Here is a 12,603-nt window from a genome sequence, read left to right as displayed (position 1 = left end):
TGGGCGCTGGGGCTCATGCCTGTAATCCCAGCACTTTGGGAGGCTGAGGTGGGTGGATCACTTGAGGTCAGGAGTTTGAGATCAGCCTGGCCAACATGGTGAAACCCCAACTGTACTAAAAAATACAAAAATTAGCCAGGCGTGTGAGGGTACCTGTAGTCCCAGCTACTCAGGAGGCTGAGGCAGGAGAATCACTTGAACCTGAGAGTTGAAGCATGTAGTGAACTGAGATTGCACCACTGCACTCCAGCCTGGGTGACAGAACAAGTCTCAAAAAAAAACAAAAAAAACAAAAAAAAACCCCAAATATATATATATATATTTGTACACCTTAGCAGTATAATCATCATGTGACATTCCCCTCCAAAAAGTCAGAATCTTTGGAAAGACAAATATAAGTTTTAAATAAATTTAGGTATAAACAGATTTTTATTATTTGTCACTATTTTGTGTGGTTTACTTAATTGTTTAAAAAGCAGTTACAAACAAAAGAGTTAACTATTAAGATTTTTGAGTCAGAACTGGACTCTTTTTCACATGTTATGTAGGACCTCATGAGGTTAAAGGAGTTTCCAACATTTATAGAAAAATGAACATTTGTGAGGGCAGCCTGCTTTCTATTACCTAGCTCTTGAAGTTAATCCATCATTATTAGGTTAATGACAGTATTGCCATTCTTACAACCATTAGAAATCTCCAAAAACAATTCCATCTTGCCTTGAGCCTGCATTAAGTTAGAATCTTACGCAACCAGCCAAAATTAGACAGACCAAATGCCAGTGCAGGGATACTCTGTAATAACGCCACCCATGGGATTGTTATCCTGGTGCAGAGTACGTAGGAAGCTCAGAAAATTAGGCCTTGTTTGGTTTTTTTGTTTTTTAATTGGGTAGTGGGGAAAGCTTTAGACTCAGCTAGGCCTATGTATGAATTCCAGCTTTACCACTTACTAGAAGGATAATCTTGAATAAGTTACTTATTTTCTCTGAAGTTCTGGTTTCTTATTTGTAAACTGAGACTATTAATGTCTGGTTTATACAGTTATTAGAAGTAATGAGCATGCTATTGCCAAGTATCTGCTACAGTACACAGTGGTGACCAAGAAAGCATTTTGCAATTAAAATGAATCATCTGACACCTCTAGACTGGGTACAGGGAGTACAAATGGGCTGTGTGTATGTGTATCGATTTTGTTTCTTAAATGAGCATGCCAAGATGCAAAGGTTTTTTTATTTTTTTTAATTATTGCTTGGTAGATGGAAATGCCTCACTTCCAGTAAGAGGCCCTGAACAGCAACCATGATTTTCCTAGATGAAGAATTGCTGATTATTTCCCCATGGGCAAACATTGCCTAGGGCAAAAGGTACCTTTTCTCATCACCTACACCGACCTGTGCCCCAGCGCTTCTTGGTGGCTTATTTCCACCTGCTTCTGGCGACAGGATGAAGCTGTGCTCCACCTGCCTTCTTGTTATTTGGGCTCCTAAATGTCGTGTGGCCCATCCCAGCCCTGCACATACCACCCTCACTGAGCTAGGAGGCCATCTGCAGAACACAAACGAGTCTGCACCTTGACAGGACCCACACGTCCGTTCAAAACAAGAAGTGATTGGGAAGGCCTTAGCACCTTACTTTCTCCTCATTTACATCAAATGTCTAGAATTGAGGGTCAGGTTTTTTTAGGGAGGAACTGAAAGGATTTTAAAATGAAGCTTAGGGTGTTAGGGACAAAAAGCGTCTGGGGTCTTGGCCTCTGTGCCTTTCTTTTAGGGACTTCGGGCTAGATGGTGGGTGTGTCTTTCAGTGTTTTTGCCACGGCATCAGACCTCCCACCCATCTATGTTCTATGTTTGGGCTGAGTGTGTTCTGTGCCAGGTGCTTGGCCAGATGCTGGCATCCCCATAGTGTAGAGAGGGGCCATCGAGGCACATGTAATGCAGATACTGGAGAAGAGAGAGGGGTCCAAGGTGAGGTGGTTCACATCCACCCCGGAGCACAGTGCCTGGCACAGAGAGGCTGCACCCATGGCAGCAATTTTATTAAGACATCTGTCCTTGGAGGCTTTGAAAGCTTCACCCATGGCAGTGGTGTTATTAACACAGCTGTCCTTGAAGACCTTTGTCTTGGGAGTCACGTTTGGACCTGCGTCATCAAATTCCTAGGGTCAGGCTCATAAAAGCTGCTTCTAAACCTTGCAGTGGGCTAAGTGAGGAAGTAGTACATTTAGTTTTCATTTTCTTACTGAACGCTGGGGAATTTTTCATCAGGATAGAAACATAGTGATCCATAATTGTCACTCTTGATAGAAATGAAAAATGATGATTGGTGCTTTGCTGGTGCTGGGTGCCTTGGGAAGCTGGACTTGGGCCCTATAGGCCAGAGGGGAAGGATGTCTGTCTCCCCGGGCGCCTTTCTTGGCCCAGCCCCACACTGCCCAGAGTCACTGCCAACACCCTGCCGCTGCACTGAGACCTGGTCCATTGCCACTGGAGCCCACAGAGCAGCCTGAAGAACATGTTAAGAAGAATTGCATGAATTCGGCCTTCTTCTAAAGTAGCACCCCAGTCACTGACAACCACACGGGTTTACCTCCGTTCTCTGCTTTGCAGAGAAGGATATTTTTGTGTCGTTGACTCTGCCTTCTCACTAGACAGCATGTTTTACAAGGAGCTTGTCTGTCATACTCACTGTTGTGTTCCCCAGCACTCAAAGGAATTCTGCCGTAGAGTTAGCACAGACTCAGCGCTTGTTGGAGGACTGAGTGAGTGCATCCACTAAGCCAAAGGCCAGCCTTGATTAATTGCTCGTCTTCCCATGCAGGTTTCCACCTGACTCATTCTTCTATGCTTTTCCTGGCAATAAAATGAAGAAAAAGCAGCATTTGAAGAATGCTTAGAACACCATTTCAGAAGCCACACTTGTGGGGCTTTGATGATAAAATGCTCTATTGAATCAGCTTTTAAGTCTCCAATTTATGCTTTAGACTTTGAGGTACACACCTTAGCTAATAGTCTTAGGGACTATTTACAGATGTGGAAAATTTCTGTGTGTGTGTGTGTTGTGAGAAGCGTTTATAAGAACACTAGACCATTAATTTCCTTTTTTTCTTAACTTCAATAATTTGAGCAATTATTATCGTCATTTCTCAATTTCTCTGTATGAAGAACAAAAATTATTTGTAACAGCCTTCTCACAATGAAATTAAAGGATTTGTGCTCATAAATTGAGCTCATATTTTCCTTACAAAAATTAAGGAAAAAAATTAAGCTTTTGTTCAGAATAATAACCTTTATTATAAAAATTATTACAGCCTTCCTGTAAACATTTGGTTGGGGAATAAGTGCATAATAGATTTTTGCTTATTTTTTCTTAATGTAGAAGTACTGGATTTTCAATTCTTGTTGCTCTTTATGTACCTTTTAAAATGTTTTATTCATTTTATTCACATTATTGCTTTAAAAATTCTATTGGCATATTTTGCGCAGTGCACACTAGTAAAGTAATACTTTTGTGTAACTTAAGAATAAACAAATGAATCTATATTTGGGGTCCCTGCTCAAGTCAACTTTTTAATTAACTTCCGTTTTAAATTGTGGGCACAGAGAACAGGGCATGTATATCATTTAGAAAAGACAGGGAGTCTGCCTCGGGGAGATAATTGAATGGAATGTCACCATATTGACATAGTCTATATTTATTTGAGAGTGACTTCTGTGTCTGCATAGTCACAAAACATTACCCTGCAACAAAGGTTTAGATTGAGTTTGAAAACTATAAAATCATATTTTAGATTTTGATTGGAATCTCAATACAACCTACCAATTTTTCTTTCTTCATCTGTCTTGATATGTCTCTGTCTCTTACACATGCACACTCACAGTGTGACACACACACACATTTCACAGATGGCCTGGGTCAGAACCCAGCCCAGGCACAGGGATGTGAAGAGCAGCCTCCTGAGGGCCACCCCAGTGCTGGACCCAGAGTATTCTGGGTGTCCAGGGGACACCAAGCTCAGCCTTACCAGACCCACCAGAGGAATCAACAAGATGAAGAGAACCCACCTCTCACATGCACGAGTGGACCTTCTCATGTTTTTGTTTGTGGCAGGAACAAAGACAAGATAACATTAGGTGAAAACATTTCAGTTACATAACATACAGTTGCACAAAAGAAGCTAAAGAGTTAAAAGTGAGTTTTAATTTTTATTACAAATATACTTTTAAAATCGGCATATGAAATTATATGTTTTTGTTGTGTACCATGTGATGTTTTGAAGTGGACAGACCCTGTGGCATGGTTAAATTGAGCTCATTATCAAATGTATGACGTCACCTGGTGAGCATTTTGCATGGGAGGACACGCCATCCAATCGCTCATCATTTTTTACAATACAGCATACCATCATCAGCTATAATCCCCACGCACATAGTGTGATTTGATCAAGCAAACTTAATGATTGAGTCACTAGGAGATGGTTGACTCTGTGTATGTACCCTGCATCTTCTTAGGCACAATCCTACAGTGACCTACTGTGTTCAAGTGCCTACTTACTCCACCCCTTCTTTAGAAAAATCAAAATACAATTGGTGGGTTAGTAATTTATAGAACTCGATTTTTCCAACATTGTGTTGAGCTTGTCATTGTCCATAGGACAAGAGGACTTATTTGACTTTTTTTGACATAGATGAAATTTGGAGTTACTTTTTGAAAAACTTTGGAATCTGAAACTTATTTTTCTTAGAGAAAAAACTGAACTGAATAACATTCAAGTTTGTTTTTAAAAGATTGAAATTAATTTCCTTACGTTCAGAGGACAATATATTATTTTTATTTTCCCAATGAAATCTGTGAAGGACCAAAAGGTCAGGGATGCATTCAAGGCAGAAAGAAGGTAATAAACTTTCCCTCACACTCCGTGGTGTCTGCATGAAACTCGGTAATGAGCACAGGAAGGCATCTGCCTGTGGTCAGCCTTGTGAAGATGAGAAAGGAGAGCGGGAAGGGACCTGCTGAAATCGCATGCAGTCAAGTTATTTAAACACTGCGGTGTCACATTTGACGTTTGGGTTGGAGTTAGATCTAACAGATGTTATCCTCCTCAGGTTAGTGCACATATCAAAGGGAGCAGTAAAAAGCCATCGCAATTAGCTCTACAAGCCATTAATGATATTATCAGGTTGGTTATTAATAAGTAACAGAGGCTTTTGTGGGGTGCCATTGACATGTGATTATCTTTCAGTTTTATGTACTGGAATCACTAGGTAATATAAAAGTTGTTAAATGGTTCTCTTTTAGCTTTACACCAAGTCGTGCATATAGGAGTTGCAGATGACTAGGTGTGTTTATATAATCTGGGTGAAGTGGCATATAAACCTGCTGTAGTTGGTGCTTCAAACTGGCTTTATTACTCAATTCCTTGAGGGAATGGGGAAGTATTCCCTATTTCACTTTCACGTGAGTTTTGTGAGGATCTTGATGGTATTTTCATTTTAAAAAAAATGATCATATGATTCTGTATGTCCTTGTTAAAGAAGTAGAATAGGCTGAAAGACTTAAACTTCATGATGGGGGAAAATACTATGTCTAGAACTGGTTAAGGGACCTATGTTTAACTGTGATTAAACATAGGTCCCTTAATGCTGAAATGGGAGACAGAATAATGAAAGGGAGGGGAAAGCAGGGTATTTCAGTGAAAATAAAGACTTCAGAGCTAATGTAATGCTGCCTCTGGTGCCTACTTACTCTACTCTCTGAATCTCAGCTTTCTCACCTGTGAAATAGAAAAAAGTAGTATCTACCGTATGAGATATTTTAAAGAAATGCAGCATGTGATAAATACTTGCTGGTATCACAGGCACAGCTCATTTCCCAGGCTTCCCTTTAGCATGCTTTGCAGATATTGAGTTTTTTTTACAAATTGAAGGGTTGTGGCAACCCTGTATTGAGCAAATCTGTTAGCAGCACCAGCTTTCCAAAAACATGTGCTCACTTTGTCTCTATCATGTGGTACTTCTTACAATATTTTAAGGTTTATCATCATATCTGCTTTGGTGATCTGTGACAGTGATCTTTGATCTTATTGTTTTGGTGTGCTATGGACCATGCCCTTATAAGATGGCAAACTTAGTAATGTGTGTCTGCTGACTGCTCCACTGACCAGCAGTTCCCCCACTCTCTTCCTTTCCTTGGGCTTTCCTACTCTTAGAGACAACATAATATTGAAATGAGGCCAATTAATAATCCTATAGTGGCCTCTGAGTGTTCAAGTGAAAGGAAGAGTTGCAAATCTCTCACTTTCAATCAAAAGCTAGAAATAATTAAGCTTAATGAAGAAGGCATGTCCAAAACTGAGAGGTTGAAAGTGAGGCCTCCTGTGCCAAATAGCCAATTTGTGAATGCAAAGGAAAAATTCTTGAGGGAAGTGCTACTCCGGTGAACACAGAAATGATATGAATGTGAAACAGCCTCCCTGCTGGTATGGAGAAGGTTTTAGTGGCCTGAATAGATGATCAAGCCAGCTACAACATTCTATAAATCCAAAACCTGATTCAGAGCAAGGGTCTAACTCTTTTTAATATCGTGAGGGCTGAGCAACGTGAGGAAGATGCACAAGAAATGTTTGAAGGTGGTAGAGGCTGGTTTATGAGGTTTAAGGAAAGAAGCCATCTCCATTGCATAAACATGCAAGGTGAAGCAGAAAGTGCTGCTGTAGAAGCCACTTTGAGTCACCCAGAAGGTCTGGCTAAGATCACTGATGAGGGTGATGATACTAAACAACAGACCTTCAATGTGTATGAAACATCCTTCCACTGGAAGATGCTATCCAGCACTTTCATAGCTAGAGAGGAAAAATCAGAGCATGGTTTCAAAGCTTCTAAGAACAGCCTGCCCTCTTGTGAGGGGCAAATGGTGACTTTAAGTTGAAGCCAATGCTGATTTACCATTCCGATAATCTTAGGGCCCTGAAGAATCATGCTGAATCTACTCTGTGCTCTATGAATGGAACAACATGGCCTAGATGATGGTACATGTGTTTAGGGCATAGTCAAGTGAATATTTTAAGTCCACTGTTGAGCCCTACTGTGCCCTAATGCTCAGAAAAAATGACTCTTCAGAATATTACCACACATTGATCATACAGTTGGTTAGCCAAGACCTCTGAGGAAGATGTTCAAGGAGGTGAATGTTGTTTTCATGCTTACTAATGGTTTAATGGTCATCCTGTAGCCCATGGATCAAGGAGTCATTCTGATTTTCAAGTCTTAGTATTTAAGAAATACACTTCAATAAACTATCGCTGCCATAGTTATGATGCCTCTAATGGATCTGGGGAAGTTAATTGGAAATAATTCACCATTGTAGATGTCATTGATAACACTTGTGATTCATGGGAAGAGGTCAACTTATTAACCTTGTACTTTAGATTCTGGGGTACATGTGCAGATCTTGCAGGATTGTTGCATAGGTACATACATGCCATGGTGGTTTGCTGTCTCCATCCCTCCGTCACTTACATCAGGCATTTCTCCCAGTGTTATCCCTCCCCAACCTCCCTGCCCCACGCTGTCCCTCCCCTAACCCCCCACCCCCCAACATACCCCAGTGTGTGATGTTCCCCTCCCTGTGCCCATGTCAACACCCACCTATGAGTGAGAACATGTGGTGTTTGGTTTTCTGTTCTTGTTTCAGTTTGCTGAGAATGATAGTTTCCAGATTTACCCATGTCCCTACAATTAAAAAAAAATGGACCCAAATTAATATCTGGGTAGCCACATGTGGTGGCATGCACATGTAATCCCAGATACTTGGGAGGCTGAGGCAGGAGGATCACTTGAGCCACGAGTTCAAGACCAGCCTGAGCAACATAAAGAGATATCACCTAAAGAAAAAAACCACCACCAACAACAAAAACTGAACAGTGCTGAGAACAAAGGCAATATCAAACAGAGTTTACCGAAAGGATTCTAGATTTGGATGTTAAGAGGTTTAAGATACTCTCCAGAACATTGGAATGGGCAGACTTCTTGAGCAATGTCCCACAGGCACAAGCAACCAAAGCAAAAATGGACAAATGGGATCACATCAAGTTAAAAAGCTTCTGCACAGCAAAAGAAACAATCAACAAAGTGAAGAGACAACACAGAGTGGGAGAAAATATTTGCAAACTACCCATCTGACAAGGGACTAATAACCAGAATATATAAGGAGCTCAGTCAACTCTATAAGAAAAAATATAATTATCTGATTTTAAAATGGGCAAAAGACCTGAATAGACATTTTTCAAAAGATGATATGCAAATGGCAGAAATATGAAAGGATGCTCAACATCAGTGATCATCAAAGAGACACAAACCAAACTACAATGAGATATCATCTCACCCCAGTTAAAATGGCTTATATCCACAAAACAGGCAATAACAAAATCTGACAAGGATGTGGAGAAAAGGGAACCCTTGTACGCTGGTGGGAATGTAAATTAGTACAATCTCTGTGGAGTACAGTTTAGCGGTTCCTCAGAACAACTGAAAATAGAGCTACCATATGATCCAGGAATTCCACTCCTAGGCATATACTCCAAAGAAAGGAAATCAGTATATCAAAGTGATATCTGCACTCTCATTCTCATGGCAGCACTGTTTATGATAGCCAAGATTCAGAAGCAACCTAAGTGTCCATCAGCTGACAAACAGATAAAGAAAATACAGTATGTGTACACAATGGAGTACCTACCATGTGGTCATAAAAAAAGAATGAGATTCACACACTTGTAACAACACAGATGGAACTAGAGGTTATTATGTTAAGTGAAATAAACCAGGCACAGAAAGACAAACATCACATGTTCTCAGTTGTCTGTGGATGCTAAAAGTTCAAACAATTGAACTGATGGAGATAGAGTACAGAAGGATGGTTACCAGAGGTTGGGAAGCACAGTCAGGGAGAAGGGGCAGGAGAAAGGATGGTTAATGGGTACAAAAAAAAATTCAAAGAATAAGTAAGACCTAGTATTTGATAGTACAACAGGGCAACCAGTGTAAAAAGTAATTTAACTGTACATTTTAAAGTAAGTAAAGGAATATAGTTGGGTTGTTTGAAACACAAAGAAGAAATGCTTGAGGTGATGGATACTCTATTTATCCTGATATGGTTATTATGCATTGCATGCCTTTATCAAAATATCTCATGTAACCCATGAGTATATACACCTGCTCTGTATCCACCAAAATAAAAAAAATTAAAAGGAAAAAATTTATGCACATTAACATGAGTTTGTTGATTCCAGTCCTTGTGGATGACTTTGAGGTCTTCCAGCCTTCAGCACAGGAAGGCACCACAGATGTGGTGAAAACAGCAAGATATCTAGGATTAGACTGGAGCCTGAAGATGTGACCACATTGCTGCAATCCCATAACACATTGCTGCAATCCCATAACACATTGCTGCAATCCCATAACACATTGCTGCAATCCCATAACACATTGCTGCAATCCCATAATAAAACGTGAACAGATGAGGGGGAGCAAAGAAAGTAGTTACTGAGATGGGATCTGCTCTTTTGAGGATGCTGTGAATGTCATTGAAATGACAACCCAGGGTTTAGAATACTATGGAAACTTAGTCGTTAAGTAGTGGTTTTGAGCAGGCTTGCGAGGATTAACTCCAAATTAGAAAATAAATTCTACTGTGGGTAAAATGCTATCAAACAGCATCCATGCTGTGGAAAAATCTTCCATGAAAGAAAGAGCCAATCAATGCAGCAAATTTCTTTTTACAAGAAATTGCCACAGCCATCCCAACTTCTAGCAACCAGCACCCTAGTCAGTCAGCAGCCATCAAAAGCAAAGCAAGACCTTCTATGTGAAAAAACACTGGTTGAAGCCTCAGGTAATTGTTAGCATTTTTTAAAAGCAATAATGTGTTTTTAAATTAAGGTGTGTATGCTGTTTTTATATACATAATGCTGTCATACACTTAGTAGACTATAGCATTGTATAAATGTAACATTTCTAGTCACAAGGAAACCACAAACCTTGTACAACTCCCTGTATTGCTGTATTCACTTTATACAGTGGTCAGAAACTGAACCCGCAGCATCTCTGAGGTATGCCTGGACATGTTCCTTGCATTTTCATCATTATTTAATTATTCAGGAAATGTATTTAATTGGATTTCCATTTCCAGTTAACAGTTAGTTGCCTCTTTAGTGAGATTCATCCTATTTGCCTGGCTTTAAGGATTTGTTTCTTTTGGCTGACATGGATAGTGAATCATTAGCATCATTAGGTGACTAAACTCATCTTGTACCGTTTAACCTTATTTATGGCTCTGAGTGGGGAGAAAACATTACTGATTATAGGAGAAAATAAAAATCTACTTTTAATTATCAACAACTAAATGTCATCAAAATCTTGCTACTTTCTCAGAAAGCAGATATCCAGAAGTTTTGGACCAGTAACCCCCTAAGTGTGACCCCCGGGTCTGGGAGGGCTGCGGGTGTGTCTCCTGATAGATCTGCAGTTGAGCTATGTTAGAAAAAGAAAAACAATTCTACTAATGAATGCAGTTTTCCTTATTCTGTTGAAGTTTTACTTGGACTTATACTTGGCGTTTGAGGATGTATTGTGGAAAATAGAATGTATATTAACTATCAGTGTAGAGTACTAATGGCCTCACTTCATCCATTCAGCTATTCCTTAGTGCTTTATTTCTAATTTAAAAAATAAGAAAAAAGTGCTTAGTGGTCGAAACATATCATTTTTAACTGAGGCATTCATAAAGAGATGGTGGGAGGGGCAGGTGGAGCATTTACCATAGATAGTCTTGTCTTTTGAGAGTATTGTGGTGCATAATATTAAGGACAGCTTATGTACAATAGAAACATGATAAATGGAAACATCTTTTGTTCCACAGATGGGGATTTTAAGTTACTGTAATTATAATGGGTGTATAAGTGAATGTAATTATGTTACATACATATTCACTTTGGAGTAGCTGTAAATTGCTTACCAAAAGTATCACTTAGAAAGAAAAAAATAAAAGGTAATAGGTAGCTGCCAGTTAATCTCAACAATGGAATTGAATGGGGAAAATTAGGATACAGAGGAAATTGTGAAAATTTTTTATATGACTGAAAGGGAGGAGGGCAACAATAGTTATAGAAATATAATTGAAAAAAAGGATAATTTCTCTTTATTGCTGCATGAGGAAGTGACAGGGAGGTAAAGGGAACTTCAGGAAACATCAGGAACTATCTTCCAATGGAGACGATGCCCAAACACTGTCTTGAGTTTAGTGGAATGACCTAGGCTAGGAAAGGATGAGGACTTCAAGGCAGGGAATCAAAGATGCAGACGCACTCTGCAGAGGAAGGGACACAGTGGGCTTATCCAGAAATAGCAGGAAGAGGAAGAACCCTTCCTGGCGGCTTCTTCTCTAAGTGTGGCTGAATCCACAGCAGTTTTCCTCATCTGGACAATGGTGGCTGATCTGGTCGCTGGACTTTCCTGTGTGGCTGTTATAGCTTCTCAAAAAAAGGGAAGCTTGATACTGGCTTAGAAAGACTGCTCCTAGGTCTGGTGATACAGACTTATAAACACCTTACATCCCTATGTGCTAAACGTCTTCATTTATGACACCTCCCATTTATTGAGTGTAAGTTGAAATTGACAATTTGAAAACAGTGCTGCAAGGTGGAGTCTTTCAAGGATGTTTTTTTAATAGTAGAGAGCATTGACGCTCACAGAAGTATATTTCTCAAGGGTCTTATCTAGCACGTAATGGAATCTGAATGACTATCTTTAACTCCAAAGCCACAACTTCTTCCACTACTCGATACCACCTCTCCTGTGTTTTTGTGCAAAGCAAATTGTTTATTTGAAAATGTTTTTAATAGCAGGAGCAAAACACCCACTAGAGAACAAGCATCAGTAAGCCTGAGAGTAGATCACGAAGGGCTTTTTATACTATGATGATTGGATACTATCTTTTTAGGTCAGGCAGCCTTGATGATAATTTTATATATGTATATATATATATATGTTTATATATATGGCCGTGGAGTAGACTGATGAACCTGGAGGAGTAGATTGGAAGGAGAGACTGGAGGTATGGAGATGAGTTAGGAGGTTACTATGGTGGCTGGAGATGATGGACCCAGGCAATCGTAGTGCAAATGGACATGGCGCCTTCAGAGACATTTAGGATTAGATAAGCCTGTGCCTGGTGATTGACAGATGAGGTTGGAGAGATGAGGAGAATATAAGGCAGAGGGGAAGGCGGAGAAATGAGAGGAGTGAGATGTGAATGGCAATGTCGGGGGAAGTGGGGAGGCTGGCTCTCAGTCTGCCTCTATTGAGGTGTGGGTGTGCTGGTGGGCATCAGAACACTGCCCTCGAAGGCAGGTGATCAGAGGTGCTTCCTGTCCCTGAGATTTATTTTGTTTCTTCTTGCTTTAAACTTATTATACAGGACACATTTCCTTTCCTAAATGAATACTGAATATTTGCTGGTCTCTATGATGATACTGATAGCCCTGTATTCAGAACTTTGTGTTTGTTAGAGAAATTTCTTCTGCAAACTGATGACATGTCACATTATAAT

The 12,603-nt window shown here is 40.0% G+C and overlaps 1 protein-coding gene across 6 annotated transcripts in view; it reads left to right on the top strand.

Moving 5' to 3' along the window:
* PRKN (parkin RBR E3 ubiquitin protein ligase) overlaps positions 1 to 12,603 on the top strand; it is a 1,467,397-nt gene that overhangs the window by 341,615 nt on the left and 1,113,179 nt on the right. The window lies entirely within an intron of this gene.

Source organism: Callithrix jacchus, chromosome 4, assembly GCF_049354715.1.
Source record: "Callithrix jacchus isolate 240 chromosome 4, calJac240_pri, whole genome shotgun sequence".
NCBI classification, from domain to species: Eukaryota; Metazoa; Chordata; class Mammalia; order Primates; family Cebidae; genus Callithrix; species Callithrix jacchus.
Note: the sequence above shows the minus strand (reverse complement) of the source record. Positions and strands in the feature narration are given on the sequence as shown.